At 43.8% G+C, this 15,856-nt stretch overlaps 1 protein-coding gene across 1 annotated transcript in view; it reads left to right on the forward strand.

Moving 5' to 3' along the window:
* The first annotated feature begins 11,618 nt into the window (after window positions 1-11,618).
* tnrc6c2 (trinucleotide repeat containing adaptor 6C2) overlaps window positions 11,619-15,856 on the forward strand; it is a 53,117-nt gene continuing 48,879 nt past the window's right edge. The window contains 1 exon segment of the mRNA XM_065958194.1: window positions 11,619-12,517. The gene's annotated coding sequence lies outside the window, so the exon portion shown is untranslated.

A 15,856-nucleotide genomic window follows, 5' to 3' on the forward strand; every position in this document is an offset into this window, starting at 1 on the left:
TGCATGGTGAATTGATGTGGAGACCATGAGGGAGCAGTGATGATGGGAGTGAGGGCAAGGTGCTGCAAGGAGGGGAAAGGTGGACCCCCCCCCCCCTTAAAAAACATATTCAACACACTCCAAAAACATGCTCAACCTCAGCATGCATGAAAAAACCCTGATTGATATACAGTAATTCAGACACTCGAGCAATTAAGGTGGAACATGCACAAAAACACACAGACACATGTAAAGCACCTTCACATTTGACTTACATGTACATAAATGATTAGTTGTAAGAATGCATCGTAAAGTAGTGCATGTAGGAGTTATTGCTTCTCCTTTATTCAACCTTTTCCTGGTTGATTGTGAATGCTGGGTACTTTGACATATCTCAGTCTGGACTATATACGATGTTGTACGCACAAGGATGCATGCTTTATATACTGCCAATGTTCTTTCATAAACATCCACAGTCACACTTCCTCGCATGTGTCCCTTCCAGTCTTGTTAATCAGTGTCATGGTAAATCAGGAGGCCTGGGGTGTGAGGTTGGTGGGGGGGGGGGCGTAATAAGCTCATCGGGCCAGGGCTGAGGTTTCCCTCTGCTGCTGTGCTGAATGGTCTCAGGTAATTAAAGCTGCAGACACAACTGTGCTGTCCAGCTCCTTGCGAGTCCTCCTTTGTTAATCCATTAGCGACTAACCTGGACAACATGGTGTCAGTCTGACACACACACACACACACACACCAAAGAGAGAGTCAATATGACTCTAATCAACTGTGCTGGGAGCCTATTGGAGGAGCCCTTATGTGGTATTTATCTGAACATGTCCAAGGGAAGAAGATGAAAAGAGACGGGAAACAACAAGAAATGGTTTCATGATTGGACTTGATATGTGTAGATCATCAGAGAACGTTTGAGGGGACACAAGTAGTTTCCATCATCCTGTTCGTTAAAAAGAAAAAAAAAAAAAGCATCATATGCACACTTTAGTTTGTTATACTTATGGTTAAAGAAGCATACGGGAAATCATTGGTTAACATTAAAGCTGCTCCAGTGAAGTCTCACGTCTTGTGGCACCTTTTCGCTCGTTGTTTTGGTTCCACATATCTATTATTATAAGTTTATTCCTCACCATTTTCACACACCTTACTTGATCTGAGACTCATGATTTTACAAAAACAGGTGGATGGAAAGATAACACAATATTTTCCAGGATAATTAGATATATCTTTCACCATGTAGGCTAAAAGCTGATTTAAAAAACACATCCTAATAGTTAGAAAACATGTCTATAGTCGGTGTGTAAAATGTTATAAATGTATGTAACTGTATAAAGTAGCAGTCTAAGGTTACATGTGTATACAGTACTTCATATCTGTACCTGTTCATATGGCAGTTTATGGGAAATATTGTTGATATGCCTTCTAGTTTTTTTCCAATAATAAATGGAAGTTTCCAGGTTCAGCTGGGATTTTGTGGACAAGGTGTTGAATGTGTTGCTATCATACATGGGATGGTAATGAGAAGCCAATAGACTTTTCATTGCAGCCTCCAGCAGCAGTGCAGAATAAGAGCTAACCTCTCCATTGTTATCTCTTCTGCCTCCTCTTTTATCCTTCCTTTAGTGGTCAAGAGAAGGAAGCAATTCCAGCCAGGTCCTACTTCACACCTTCAATTTGTCTTTTGCTGCTCCCACTCCTGCCCTCCCCCTCTCCTCCCTTTCCATTCTCCACTGCCCCCCCCCCTCCCTCTGCATGTCTCCTTTTCTCCATCCATCTTTCTGTCTGTATGTGTCACTCGCCCTCTCCCTCTCTCTCTCTCTCTCTCTCTCTCCTGGTGCAAGGTGATGGAGGCAGGGTGTGTGTGGGTCTCAGAGAGCACGCCTCAGGGATTATACAGCCCGCTCGCATGAAAGATTCATGATGCTCAGTAGTGTGTGTTTGTGTGTGTGTGTGTGTGTGTGTGTGTGTGTGTGTGTGTGTGTCTCATGCTCAGGCACTGACTGGAAAAAGGGAACAGGCAGAGACAGAGAAAAAAGGAAAGAGGCTGGGGGGTGTGTGTGTGTGTGTGTGTGTGTGTGTGTGTGGTGGGGGGGTGTTGCAGGGTACAGAGTGTGAGACAAATCTACGTTGCACAGCATGGCTAACTCTCCAGGCTGCGATTATTACAGGCTTCTTTGCTCACACTTTCAAACACCATCTCGGTAAGGCATTGCTTACCGAAATTATCCCAAAAAAAAAAAAAAAAAAGTAGAACATAAATGTCATCGTTGACGCTTTCTATTGAAAGCACTTTTCATTTTTCAGATGTTTTTGGATTTCTTTTTCAGATAAATTGAAGCTCAGAAGCCAGGAAATTGGAAATAATCTGTACATTTGAATTGTGAAAAATCAAGATGTTTGTGTGTCATGTAGAGATTTCTAAATCCACAGTCATCTCAGTGTTAACTACTGGACAGTGGTTTGGGATTACTGTATTTACAACTGCTTAGTGTTTGTATCTAAATGTTAATCCTCTCATGCCCAATACCTGTGCATTGTGTTGAATTTCTGATTAGAAGTGAGGACTAGCTTTCCAGCATAGCCGCCTGCTGCTCCATCACAGTTTGAACACTGTGATTGGTAACACCTGCCGCTAGCAGGAGTCGCTAACTAAACGAAGGAGCAGCAGCTGTAATAGCCTAAATGTATAAAATAATGTCCCACCATAAATCTAGCATACTTAACATGCCCACAGTGAACATAATGCTCCCTGATAATTACAGAAAAAGTGATTTGGTTTTCTGGAGCAACGTTTTAGTAAAAAGCAGGCGGTCACTGGAGAGAAGACATGACGAGAATAGATCAATGTGGAAATACCAAACTAATCAAAAGAGAGTATGATGCTTTCATATTAATGCTCCATGTAGTTTGACTTATTCCTAATAGTCTATGGTCATGCGCTGGTTGCAGGGTGTAGACGTCATCACCGTCCATCGCTTGCTTGCTTTTTTACCTGAATATTTCCTGCTGCTTTCTGTCATCAGATCGCTCCGGACCTAAAGCAGAAATGTAACACTTAACAGTTCACCCTGAAAATGTCAGGAGTTTTGTGCATATGTGAAAGCACGTATAAGGAGAGATGTGTTTTCTAATGGAGAAAAGTTGGTCACAACACGATAAACAATTATACAAAATAAATGACCTCTTGGTTTGTCAGTCATTGTTCTCAGACTTGTTCCTATACTCTGTGTACATGTGACCAAAATAAAGATGTAAATATTAATGGACGAAGCCTGAGTGACGTCAGCCGGCTGTTCCTGCAGGGGGCTCCGGAGGCTCATCAGCAGCAGCCGCCATGCTGGAAATCCTGTCTTAACCTAACTTTCAGTCAACCTAACGACAGGCTGAGCGATGGATAAGAGGCGGGGTTTAAGCCTTTTTACAAACCGTTACATCGCGCCCAACTGTCAATCATGTCAGCTACACGCCTGACTGGATAACACGTATCGTTGTGGATAACGCGCATCACAGTGTGTGCCAGTGATGACAATAACTAACCAGAACTTTTTTGTACCAGGCTGTAAACATTTATGCTGTAAAAACTGCCCGTCATGTTCATGTGACTTCTGTTGTTCCTGGAGCCTGGACTGCAGGATTCTACACTTCCACATTGGCTTCATCTTTCAAGACCGGAGGTTGCTGCTCGGTCCTGACTCATTGTTATACAATTATTGAATAGCTGGTGCCAAATATCTAAAAAGAACTCCATGCTGATAACATTTCTGTGAGAGTCCGACTCACCACTTCATAATTCCTCACAGTGGCGCCTATGACATGGAAGAAGGTAACATGAACTGAAGTGAATCGACCGAAGAAGTTCACAACCTGATAATAGAAGAACACACATAATTTTGTACTTTTTTGTTGTCAAGGAAGTTTAAAATAATTAATTCAGATGACGATTTTGACATACTTAAATACTTTTCACTTTCTGCTTCTGTTATCTCTCTCAATCTCTCTCTCTCTCTCTCTCTCTCTCTCTCTCTCTCTCTCTCTCTCTCTCTCTCTCTCAATGCTTTCTCTCCCTCTCTTTTTTCTGTCTGTGACTCCCCTCTTGCCAACTCCATGCCAGGAAAGACCGTCTGGCTCAATAAGTAGCATTTGCCACGAGCTTCTCTGCCAGAGGAAGTGTGCCATTGCCAAGTGTCTATTGGTGTAGGACAACTCTATTCATGTGCAGTCACCTTGGCATTTTGTCTGTGAACAGAGGGGAGGAAAGCAGAGTGGTGGCAGTTGCATGTGTGCGTGTTATGTGTATGTGTTTATCTAAACCTCAATGTGTGCTCTATAATAGCTCCACACAGGCCTGTCACCCCCCCCCCCCCCTTTTTCCTCTGTCCAGCGTCTTCAAACACATTACATTATTGCAGCTTTTGATTGCATTTCAGATTAGAGCGTGCTGGTGGAATGAGAGCACAAGAGTCAGATAGAAGGGGATAGAGAGCCAGAAAAAAGGTGGCAGGGAGAAAGAGATGGATGAGGATGAGGGATGAAGAATGTAGGAAGAGAGGAAGGGCAGATCAAGGGGAGACACAAACAGACAGACACACAGACATAGAGGATGAGACAGAAAGAGAGAGAAAAGGGAAAAAACAGAAAAATACAGAAAGACTCTGGGAGAGCGTATTATTCGGCCGTTACCCCCCTCGGCAGCGAATGGAGGAGGCTGAGCACCCACTATTCCAGTGACCTTGGAGGTCAGCTGGAGGAAAGCAGCATAAATCAAACTGACGCCCAGGCTGAGGTGGATGATAGCAGGCAGCAACTCTCAAAACAACCCCTCCCGCACCCCACCGACACACACCCGCCTATCAGCACTACTCACACACATCCCTCCTGCCCTCCTCGCGTAGAGTTTACCTCCACATGGATTTGCATTCCCCTCTACATTCTTGTATTTATTTGTCTTTTTGTCATTCTGTACCTTGCTTTTCAAATATCAACCCCCTATCTTTTTCTTCTTCTTCCTGCACCCGCCTCCACCCATCTCCCCCCCTTTTCTCCTCTTTGTATGCCCTTAACCCTCTCTGGATCTCTGCCTACAAACAGTGAATTAACACATCGCCACCCCTGTGTTAATGGATTTCTAAATACCACCTCTTGCCTGTGGATATGCCACCAACATTTACATTGGATGTGGGATTGAGTTAGTTGCCCTCTGGCCACTTGCAGATGGGTAGACATTGATTTGCTTGTAGTGCTCTTTGCATTTGTGCATATATTTTTTTTTTTGTGGAAATGGCTGATGGGGAGTCGGATTTGAATGTTTTTGCAGAGGTGCGTGATGAGTTACATGTAGCGCTAGACTTGCCCTATACTCACATGCCCTTTTCTCTAATGTTGAAAACACACATAATGCAGATGCAATCATTTCTTTTACATTATTGCACAGGTTCGACCTGCAGTCCAACATATCGGACAGTTTTACTATTCAAGTCATTTTGAAGGGTTTTCAAAAAATCATGCCGTTGTTTTGTCCATGCGTTTGCTCATATCTCGGATGAAGCTGCTACTTCCTCTGTTTTCTACACTTTGAGATCCATGCAGCTACAATAGGACTTCCCGTCTGTGCAATGTCAGCCAGCCAGTGAAAAATAAAGTCAACAAGCTAGTGTGTACATGTGGTACTTTGGTGTGTCAGTCAATACAAGCCAATCAATACACCCAGGGCCCTCACTGAATAAGGTGTGTGTTTTATTGTGTGTGTGACAGGGAGACAGAGTGTGCGTGTGTGTGTGTGTGTGTGTTTAGGTTGGGGGTTGTTAAAGGAGGCTGGGTTAATCCGTGACCGCTCGTCTGCGCTGATGATAGTATTGATCTGGTGAAGATCATCTGAAGGTCAGGATATGTTGTCTCTGTTTGGACCGCCTTGATCTTAATACACTGTCTGTCCTTTCACTGCTGGTATAGAACACTTTATATCGCTTAATTTCTCACAGAAAACATCAAATATCACAGCCGCGGGTCTATAAAGAACACGGCGTCCGACAGAGAAATAAATCCCTGGCTTTACGTGTTTGAAGAAGGAGTTTGAAGATAAGGTTGGCGTTGTATCTTTTGCCAGTGTTTGAGTGAAGGGAGAGTAGAAAAGTCCACATGTGTCATTATTATTATAATCAGCTTTTACAGCAAAAAGAGCACAAAGGCAGGAAAGTGCATCCTGTGATGTTGGCTCTATTTTTTTTTTTTTCTGTGATTGACACCTCTGCTACCTTCCCTCTCTTTGGGTCATTATAATCATTTCAGAATGATGAAACAGAAACTAGGCTTGTTAGTGCTTAATTATTCATTTGAATCCATAAAGGCTATCAATTAAGCTTAAGTGTGCAATAAATCTGATTAACCAGTCAGTTCCCAAAACACCATAAAATCCACGCAGGTCTTATACCCTGGTAATGAGTTTGTGAGTGGGGGAGGGGGGGGGGGGGGGGGGGAGGGGCTAATAAGTGGGGGTGCTCAGCCACAAACACACACTCACGCACTCATACACACTACACAAGCTACTGTTGTGCTTTAAGCAGTGTTTTTTGAAGGGTAGGGGGAGGGTGGGGGGGGGGGGGGGGGGGGGGGTGATAATTTAAGGTATTAGCTATTGGGGATGAAAGATAAGCAGGGCTTAATGTATGCTAATATTAAGGTCTGCAGCGTGTAACAAAATAAAGCGAGGTCATCAGGAAAAGGCGCTGTTGTAATTGATAGATGAATTCATTACAAAAACAATGACTCAGTTCAGAAACACTCATTTACAAGATAAGGCATTTGAAATGAAAATAGGAACGTTAATGTGTTGACAATGAGAGCTGCTACATTCAACCTGCAGTTGCAGTTCGTGCAGTCTGTTTGTGTGCGAGTGTGTGTGTGTGTGTGTGTGTGTGTGTGTGTGTGTGTGTGTGTGTGTGTGTGTGTGTGTGTGTGTGTGTGTGTGTGTGTGTGTGTGTGTGTGTGTGTGTGTGTGTGTGTGTGTGTGTGTGTGATTGGGCGAATATGCCGGCCTCTTTTCCGCCACCGCTGTATCATTCCTCATTATTCTCTTGACACACGCTCTCACTGCCTCTCTGCTTTCCTCCCTTTATTCCAGCCTTCTTCCCCTCTCTCTCTTCCCCCCCCCCCCTTTTGCTGGCCTTTACCTGCTCGCTGGCCTCAGGGGAAATTACCACAGCTCAGAAACGCTGTCCTACTGCACTGCAACGCTCCGCTCTGCCCTGCCTCCCTCCCTCCACACATACAGTGCACACACATGGACACCCACAAATACACACAGGATGCATGCACTCCAAAAAACACCCACATATACACACACAGAGGCTGCATAACCCCATTCCCCTCCACCAACAGTGGCCTTTTACCAGTCACTGCAAATACTGTTTCTCCTTTCTATTGTCCTCCATTATATATGATATGACTCTATGGAGGCACAGCAATACATGGAGGATAGACGCATTTTGTTTTCAAGGTCTGCACTGTATTTATATGCAGTGAATAGGCTTATAATATATGTATTTGCTATTATGGAAAGAATATGTAAAAATAAGTGATCCCATGTTTGTATGTACATGTCTGCATGAGAGCGTGCGAGTGTGCATAAATTACCCTCCCTAACAGCTTTATGTGCCGGACCTCTTTCGTTCAGGGTAATTCACCCTTTAGTCTTAATGAAAGTTAATGAAAAGGATCCCTCCTCCTCCTCTTATGGACTAGCACGCTTTCAGCTTCTGTTTTATCTTGCACTGCAAGGCTGAAGACCTTGGAAATGAGCAATACGGCAGGGTTTTTCCCACTCTTCACCGTTATTAAATGGATAGGCACTTCAACCCCGTCGCTAATCAGAATAAGAAAAAACTCAAAATGAATGTTTCAACTCAATCGCACAGCTAGCACTTCCACATTTTGCCTTTAAGCAGCAGGGCTGGAGGACTTGCTGAGCAACATTTCCTCCTTTTATGTGTCGTCTTGAGATGGTTTCATTCGGCTCCTCTGTCAGAATTATCATCGTGACGGTCCCTTTGCATATGTCAAGTCATGCCTTTGGAAATGTCACTTTGAGCGAAGCAGCAGCAGCTCGCCGTCTGCATTTTGATTACTCACATGCATAAAGTCCAGACTGTAGGAGAGGATGGAGTCTTCATTATCAATACAAAAAAGAAAAAAAAAGTGACACCCCTTACTCATTAGTCATTCTGCATAAGCAAACCGTAAATGTCTTCTTCTACATCACAGAGTCAGGGTCACTGAGGGTTTAATATTTAAGATCTACTTTTTGGACTCGCTGCTTGCATGGAACGTTTGGCTTCCCCTCAGATCATGTTTGTTTGGTTGATTCCACATGGTTAAATGTTAAGAGGATGCATTTAGAGAGGGGCTTTGTGTTGAAGAATACGGCAAAGAAAACAGATTTTGAGAAGAAGAGAATCCTTTGATGATCCTGTAAATTCAGCTGGCGTGTCATAAACTATGGAATATATTTTGACTGCTCGAGCAAAAATATAGCCTGTTGGGATTCTTTTTATGCAATTTGTCTGCTGATGTGTCTGCCTTTTATGAATGTCTGCCATTATTAATGTTTCTGGATGGAGATACGTGCTCTCATGGGAGCCATGTTTAAATGATAAAATGTAACCACAGAGCACATGCATAAAATATGCACAAAGCACTGTAACACAGAAGAGTGTGTGTATTTTGTGATGGTACAATAAAGTGTGTGTGTGTGTGTATGGTACGCAGAAGAATCTGCAGATCGGTGTATGCGCGTGCATTCTTGCGTGCACTTGTGCATGTGTGCGTGTGAGTCTTTGAGCAGACTCCGGCGGCAGGCTTGAAATTAAAACCTTATGCGGAACGCGTCTCATGATTGGACTGGAATTAAAACAAAAGGCAGAGGAGCAGACTGGAAATATGAAGAGAGGAGAGGAGAAAAGAGGAGAGGCGGTGGTGTGTGTGTGTGTGTGTGTGTGCGTGTGTGTGTTGGGGGGGGATTATCTGAGAAAGAAGGGAGAGAGTGAATCCCTCTGCTGCAGTCCTACAGCTTGTGTCTGGGCTGTTTCTTATCAGAGCGTCAGGCGGGCCTTTCCCATTGGCTCCCTTCTTTCAGCAGTCTGTTTTAAAAGTGAAAGCAATTGGGGAAATGGGCGAGTCTAAGAAACATCTCAGAAGCACTTCAAAGAAAACAGTGAAGCCGTCGGTTGTTGTTTAGGGTTCATGATGACAGATTCATGTCCACAACTCTGATAGATCACCAGAGTGTGCACGCAGGAGCTGAAACCTCGCGTCGTGCACTTTGGTTTGCACGATGTAATAACTAATAGAACTGTTTTTTCAAGTAGGCACATTAGAATAACTCTTACACAAAATGTTCTCATGCAACACAAGTTACTTAAGTGGCATGAAAGTATGAAAATTCCTTCATATGGATTAATGGTCTGTGATCCTCGATGAACTACATCTCCCTTAAGGCGTTCCTGAAGGCATTCCTCTCTGTGCTCTCACCTCCCTTAACCCTGAGTGTGGAACATCTGCTTTCTCCATTCAGTTGGAGCTTGCTATTTTAATAGCTCTGGGCATGTTGCCTTGAAAAGGAGGGGGGGGGGGGGGGAATTGGCCAGGCCCCTGGCTTTTTCATTAGCAGCCCCCCCCCCCCCAGTAGTGTATAGGAGGCCAGAGCTTTGCTGAGAGAGTTCTCACTGGTCAGCCTTCCCCTTTGTGGTCTGCAGCCTTGACCTGTTCCAACCTCACAGAGAGAGGGAGCATGTGTGTGTGTGTGTGTGTGTGTGTGTGTGTGTGTGTGTGTGTGTGTGTGTGTGTGTGTGTGTGTGTGTGTGTGTGTGTGTGTGTGCGTGCGTCTGTGTGTGTGTGTGTGTGTGTGTGTGTGTGTGTGTCTGTGCATAGTCATTTCCATAAGAAAGGAGTGCAGAGAATGGACAGGGGCTGCATTTTCTTTCCCTGAGACGGCTGCAGACGCGGTTCAGGGGGCACAAGGGCGACCTCATCCATCATGTTGAGAATAGCCGGGAATTATGGCCCAATGTTTCTGGCATCATGTGATCAAGAGATTCTTGAAAAAAGGTCATGTTAGGTTTAGGGCCACTTCAGGTAGGCCCTTAAAGAGACATTTGAGTCTGCTGAATAACGTTCATAATGCAAGACTTCCAGATAAGTTTTTGATTCCTCTACCTCTGCTGTATTTTGCACTTTTTGCTCATGAGTCACATGAAGGGTGGTGTCTTGTTTCTGCTCAATGAACTATTACTAAGTATGTTTATTATGTCCAACATTATGTCCAGCATCTGCTCCTTGCAGCATTTAACTTAAACAGTTTGTACTTCTTACTCCCCTGCCTTTAGAAAACTCTAACGTTACATTTTACTTTGAGAGTCAGACTCTTAAATACAGGGTATAAACCAACTTATAAAATCTAATGCTATGATTTATACACCTATGATTTATAAATACTTTTTTGACTTAGGCTAACGACATACAACACTATAATTCTGCTTGCATATCGGTGCACTAATAATGCATAATAACACTCTGAAAGGGGCACACGACTCAAAGTAATTTGATACATCTAATAAATTGAAGTATTGCTGGCTAAATAGCATTATAAAGGCGTGCATTTTACTAGTATAAAAGCATTGCACATGCAGGCACTGCTGCCATAGCTTACTGGTATCCTAAAGCTGCAATAGGCTTGCTTTTATTTTTAATGACCAATGGGGGGCAGCGCAACAAGCTCAGTAACACAGCGGGCCTAATGTGTCTGATAATGATGCTGATGGGAGTGCAATGTTTGAAAAGCACAACAATAAGGGAAAATACTCTAAACAGCGGAAGGTCCACTGACCAGACAAATCTCAAGAAAGACAGAAAAAAAAAAAAAAAATACAGGCAGAGGGCAGACTCTTCGTTTACTCAGTGTGTAGGGAACATGTTGTCAATCTGCCTTCAGAAACATGTCTATATTCCTATAATCATAATAAATGTAGCCTAATGCTTAATAGCATTGTATGCACCATGAATGTATACCTTTCAAAAAAAAAATTGCCTCTAAAACATGAGATGAGATGAGATGAGATTCAACTTTATTGTCATTACACATATACAAGTATAGAGTAACGAAATGAGGTTTGGCATCTCACCAGAAGTGCAAATAAGCAGAAAGTGCAAGAGTCTGTGCTATGTACAGTAATTACAAAATTTACAGATGTAGACTAAAAAAAGTGAATTATTAGGTATATATGGATGGCTGGATTAATGGGATGCTATAAATATAAATAAATGCTATAAATATAAGTGTACTCTTAGGATTATAATATACAGATTAAGGTGCAGTGAGCATGACAATTAAATGTCATATTAGCTCATGTTTGGGTTTCTGAACAATGCAGGCCTATTCCTCCTATAGTCTATAACAGCGTCACATCTGTTTCCTTTTTAAAGCCACAGTATAAGCTGCATGCTTCAGCAATTACCTTAGGAAATATGAGCTTGTCCATCCTCTATGTGTCCGCTTGGAGGTTTGGAGAACGGGGGGGGTGGAGGGGGGACTGGGGGGGTTGAGGGGGGGCTGGTCGTGGGCGGAGTTGGAGTCCGTTGTTTTGGTTGGTCGGGAGTGACGTTTCTGGAGCCACTTCCTTGTCTGGCCGTTCCCTGTGAAGAGGAGGAGGAGGAGAGGGAGAGAGAGAGAGAGAGAGAGAGAGACTGCGGTGTTGTTAGTTTGAACAAAATGGCTGCGAGAGCACTGTCAACGAGAGCTCACTGAACTGAACGCCTACCATGACTGTCCGGATCCTCTCATCAGAATGTATTTCCCCGGAGTCGCTTCTCACTCTGCGTTCGCGGCAGCAGCAGCAGCCAGCCCGTCACTAGTCGTCCAGCTGGCGACCTAAACAAAACAAAACAAAAAAAACATTTTTTTTTTTTTTTTTGTTGCACTTTAGAACAAGTTGGCCGTCGGCTTGATCCCTGTACGCGAGAAAACTCATCGGCGATTTTGAACATAAAGCTGATTTCTTTTTTTCCAACCCGAGGAAAGGTTGAAGACGTGCAACGCCAACCAGCGTGAACGCACGCTTACATTTTTTATTTTTTTTTGCTGCTTTTGAAAGTCATTCTATTCGTGTTTATTTTTGTTTTGTTTTTTTTAATGGTCCCCCCCCTCTCCCCTCCCCGCCCCCTTGTTTATCGTGACGTTTCAACAAACTGTTTCACGGCATTTTTTTTCTATATATATTTTGCTCAAAGCATAAGTAACCGTACTTGCTGTGTGTGTATATATATCAGGCTGAGAAGCCTCTGTTTACCTCGGTATCTTGTCACCACCAAGTCGGCTTATCTGCCAAGTCCGACTTTTTTTTTAACTGCGACTGAGTCTTTGCTCCATCTCTTTACGGGTATCCTCAGAAAAGACACCGAAGAATGCTTTTCTGCTTAACATGTTTTTTCTGCCATGCACCGACTCTTCACTGAAAGCTGCCAAAGCTCTGGTTGACACAAGGTAAGTTTTTTTTTTTTAAAAGGAGCAACCTTTTTTTCTCATTGTGAAAAAAAAAAAATATGAAATGCCATTGCTGATACGTGTTAAGGAAAGTGGACTGAAGCAGGCTATGTTGCTAAATAAAAAGGGGAAAGAACCAGCTAACTTTATCGTATAGGTGTTTTTTTTTTTTTTGGAGCATTTACAGAGTGCATCTTAGTGCAGCTCATTTTACAACTTCTGCGTAAATACTACAGCAAGTAATGTCAAGTGCCACGTAATTAAACACGCATTATCCCGTGTCATTCGTGGTGCCACAATGTCGCTGTTCTTCGTGTTGTATCCTTTGACATTACTTGCGGATGTTACATTAAACAGTGAGACACGATGGTCTGCTTGGCGAGCACCCAAACACCCCTGGTTTTTAAGCAAAAAAAAAAAAGGGGTGGTGGTGGGGGGAGGGGGGTCCCCCTGCAAAATTTAGAGCATAGTAAGCTTAATTCGACTTGAGATATGGATCAGAGGTCCCTCACAAATTTGCTGCAATTTAAAATTCCTGAAAATGTTCATGGCTAAATGCTTAAATTTGAGTGGGCTCGACGTGAAAATGTTGTGAACTTCGGTGTTATATCATCGCTCTTTCATGATTGGCTGAGTGGGCTGGAACACACTCTGTACATGTGAGGGTTTCTTCAGCAGACTGAGGGACCTGGCTTGTCGTTTTTTTTTCCATCCTATGCTTCCTATGTGTTTCTGGGCTATTTAAACACATCCAATACATGTTTATTATTGTGTGGAATGATATTATTGTGGCAGGATGGTATTGTTTGACGAGATGCTTTTTTTTTAATGCTGGACATTTTACCTTTTTTAGTGTTTTTTTTATTTTATTATTTATGTGTGACACTAGGTTTTATCCAGAGAGTGCAGTTTGTTGCCTCTATTTTAGCGTTTGATTCTTTCTGTAGCTGTCTCACATGGTGTATCTTGCACACTTTTTGTCCATTCCACTACACTAATTCCGTGTACATTATTAAAACATAGCCGTCCTGTCTCTCTTCTCTCCTTTCCTTCACCCTCGGCGTGAAAAAAAAAAACAAAAAAAGAAAAAACGGGGGATTCTGATTGAACTGTCGCCTTCCATTGCGTCCCCCCCTTCCTGCATCCTGTCCCCAGGCACTGGAGTATAGCTTTTAATATCTCCTCCGCGTGTCTTAATTGAAGTACATAATTTCCCGTTCAATTTCAAACCCCCTTTTTTTCCTTCCCCCCCTTCTGACATCTCTGTCACCGTTGTCTTATCTCTATCGTCACACACCAGTGAGGTATTGAAATGAAAAAAATGTGCGTGAGCAGCAGTGGCACACGTACATGTGTACATTTGCAGTCGGAGGAGACCGTGTGTGTGTGTGTGTGTGTGTGTGGTGTTTTTGATAAACATTTGTGTTTGTCTCTGCCACCTCCTGGAACGTGAGTGTGTTGTTGTTTTGCAGATGTTGTGTGTTTCGGTCCGATTCAGCCTGTGAATGCACACACGGAATTCCTCTCGTTTTTTTTTGCCATGGGAGTGTGTGACCGTTTATGTCAAGCTCAAAGCCGAGGCAGCCGGTTAATGCCCTGCAGTTGTTAATCAGGTCATGAGCTGCCTCCTGCATGCTTCAGACACCCAGCTGACTCGCAGACACACACACACACACACACACACACACAACACACACACACACACACACACACAGAGCCCTGTTCTTATCCAGGGTCAAGGGTCCTCCCCGCATGCACGCCCATTTTTCCAAAAGGTTTTGGAGCACACAGTGAGGGGGTGGTTGTGAAAAAAAGATGTTGCAGGGGCCCTCTGGTGTGTATGTAGTGAATGGAGGAAAAGAAGGATCTTAAGCATGGTGAGAGAAGGGAGGCTGTTTGGTAGATATATAATAAGTGCTTCACAGTTAGGGCTTAACCTTCCGAGGACGACTGCTTTGGCACCAAGCCTTCACTGCATCTACGTCAGGTGGCTTCTCTGCAGGGCAACTTTTATCGGGGTGTTATGGGGCATTCAATCACCAGCATGCAGGGGATGAACCTTCATGTTAGGATTTGAAATGTTTCCTTAGCTTTGTTATTTTGGGATTAGGTTTTGGGAGCACGAAATAAAACCTCCCTGAATAAGGAATTCTTTGTTATTGCAGTGTTCCAACCACCCACCCCCCCCCCCCCCCCCCCCCCCCAACAAAATAAAGTGTGAATTTCAGTCTCTGCTCCCTCACAACTAATTATATTACTTCTTTTGCCATGTTGGCAGTGCACATGCAGGGAGCCCATAACCTATTTTGGCTCGGGGTCCTACCAGACTGTAGGCTGTTTGATCAGTGTGTATTGTTACAAAACCACAAGGATCTACCCTGGCAGTCAGTCCATCTGCAGTCCCCTATCACTCCAGAGGCAGACTAATTTGTTTAAAAGGAAACCCAAAGCTTGCTTCCCCTCGTCTGACCCTTTAATAGACAAAACATGAACATTAGTCCAGTCATTAGGTTCCTATCACTTGCAGGGTGCCGCTTCAGTCAGGAGGCGTCGACTGTAGAATCAGCTGTAGTCAATCGGATGTTGGCAAAAGTTACTACTCTCTTCCTTTAATTGATGGGTAGCTATTTTAAAGTTAAGGGGGGGGGGGGGGGGGGGGGGGGCAGAATAATGCTCGTCAGGCTGTCAACAAGAAGAGTGTGTATGTGTTTGTATGTGTTATGTGTCGTATCATAAAATAACACCTGAAAGTTCTGAGAATGACTTTCACTGGGAGGGGTTCATGAAACCTGGGTGGGAATGGTTTCATTACGGTTCATCACATGTCTGACACTGATCTGCTTTGGTATGAGACGCTGATCTCGTGTTATGATTGGTCAAGTCTTTTTTTTAAGGGCCCGGTTAAGTTTCAGTCTTGATCATAGGGTAGACATTGGGTGTTTTCTTTATGACCCGCAGTCTTGTATTCAAAGTCAAACAATGCTCCAACTCTTGTTCATTAACTCTTGCATTTGGGCTTTTTATGGAAGAGGTAAACTGAAGAGTCCTGAGATTGTTGAAGAGGAGGATTGGGGTGGTGGTGGTGGTGGTGGTGTTGTTGTATGTGTAACCTCCCCTCCTTCTTGTCCAACTTATGTGCCAGTGGATGCGGCAGGGGCTTAGGGGGCCCACCGGGGGGAAGCTAGGCCCGAATGGAAGCAGGGGGGGATGGGGAAAGCCAAGCTGAAACCAGTGAGCTGCTGCCTGTGAGTCTTGGCAGGGGTCCAGGGGAATGTTCGATGTGCTGAGTTTTAGTGAGGGGGGGGGGGGGGGGGGACATCATTCCTCCCCCTTCTCCAT

This window comes from Labrus bergylta, chromosome 1 (assembly GCF_963930695.1).
Source record: "Labrus bergylta chromosome 1, fLabBer1.1, whole genome shotgun sequence".
Taxonomy (NCBI): Eukaryota; Metazoa; Chordata; class Actinopteri; order Labriformes; family Labridae; genus Labrus; species Labrus bergylta.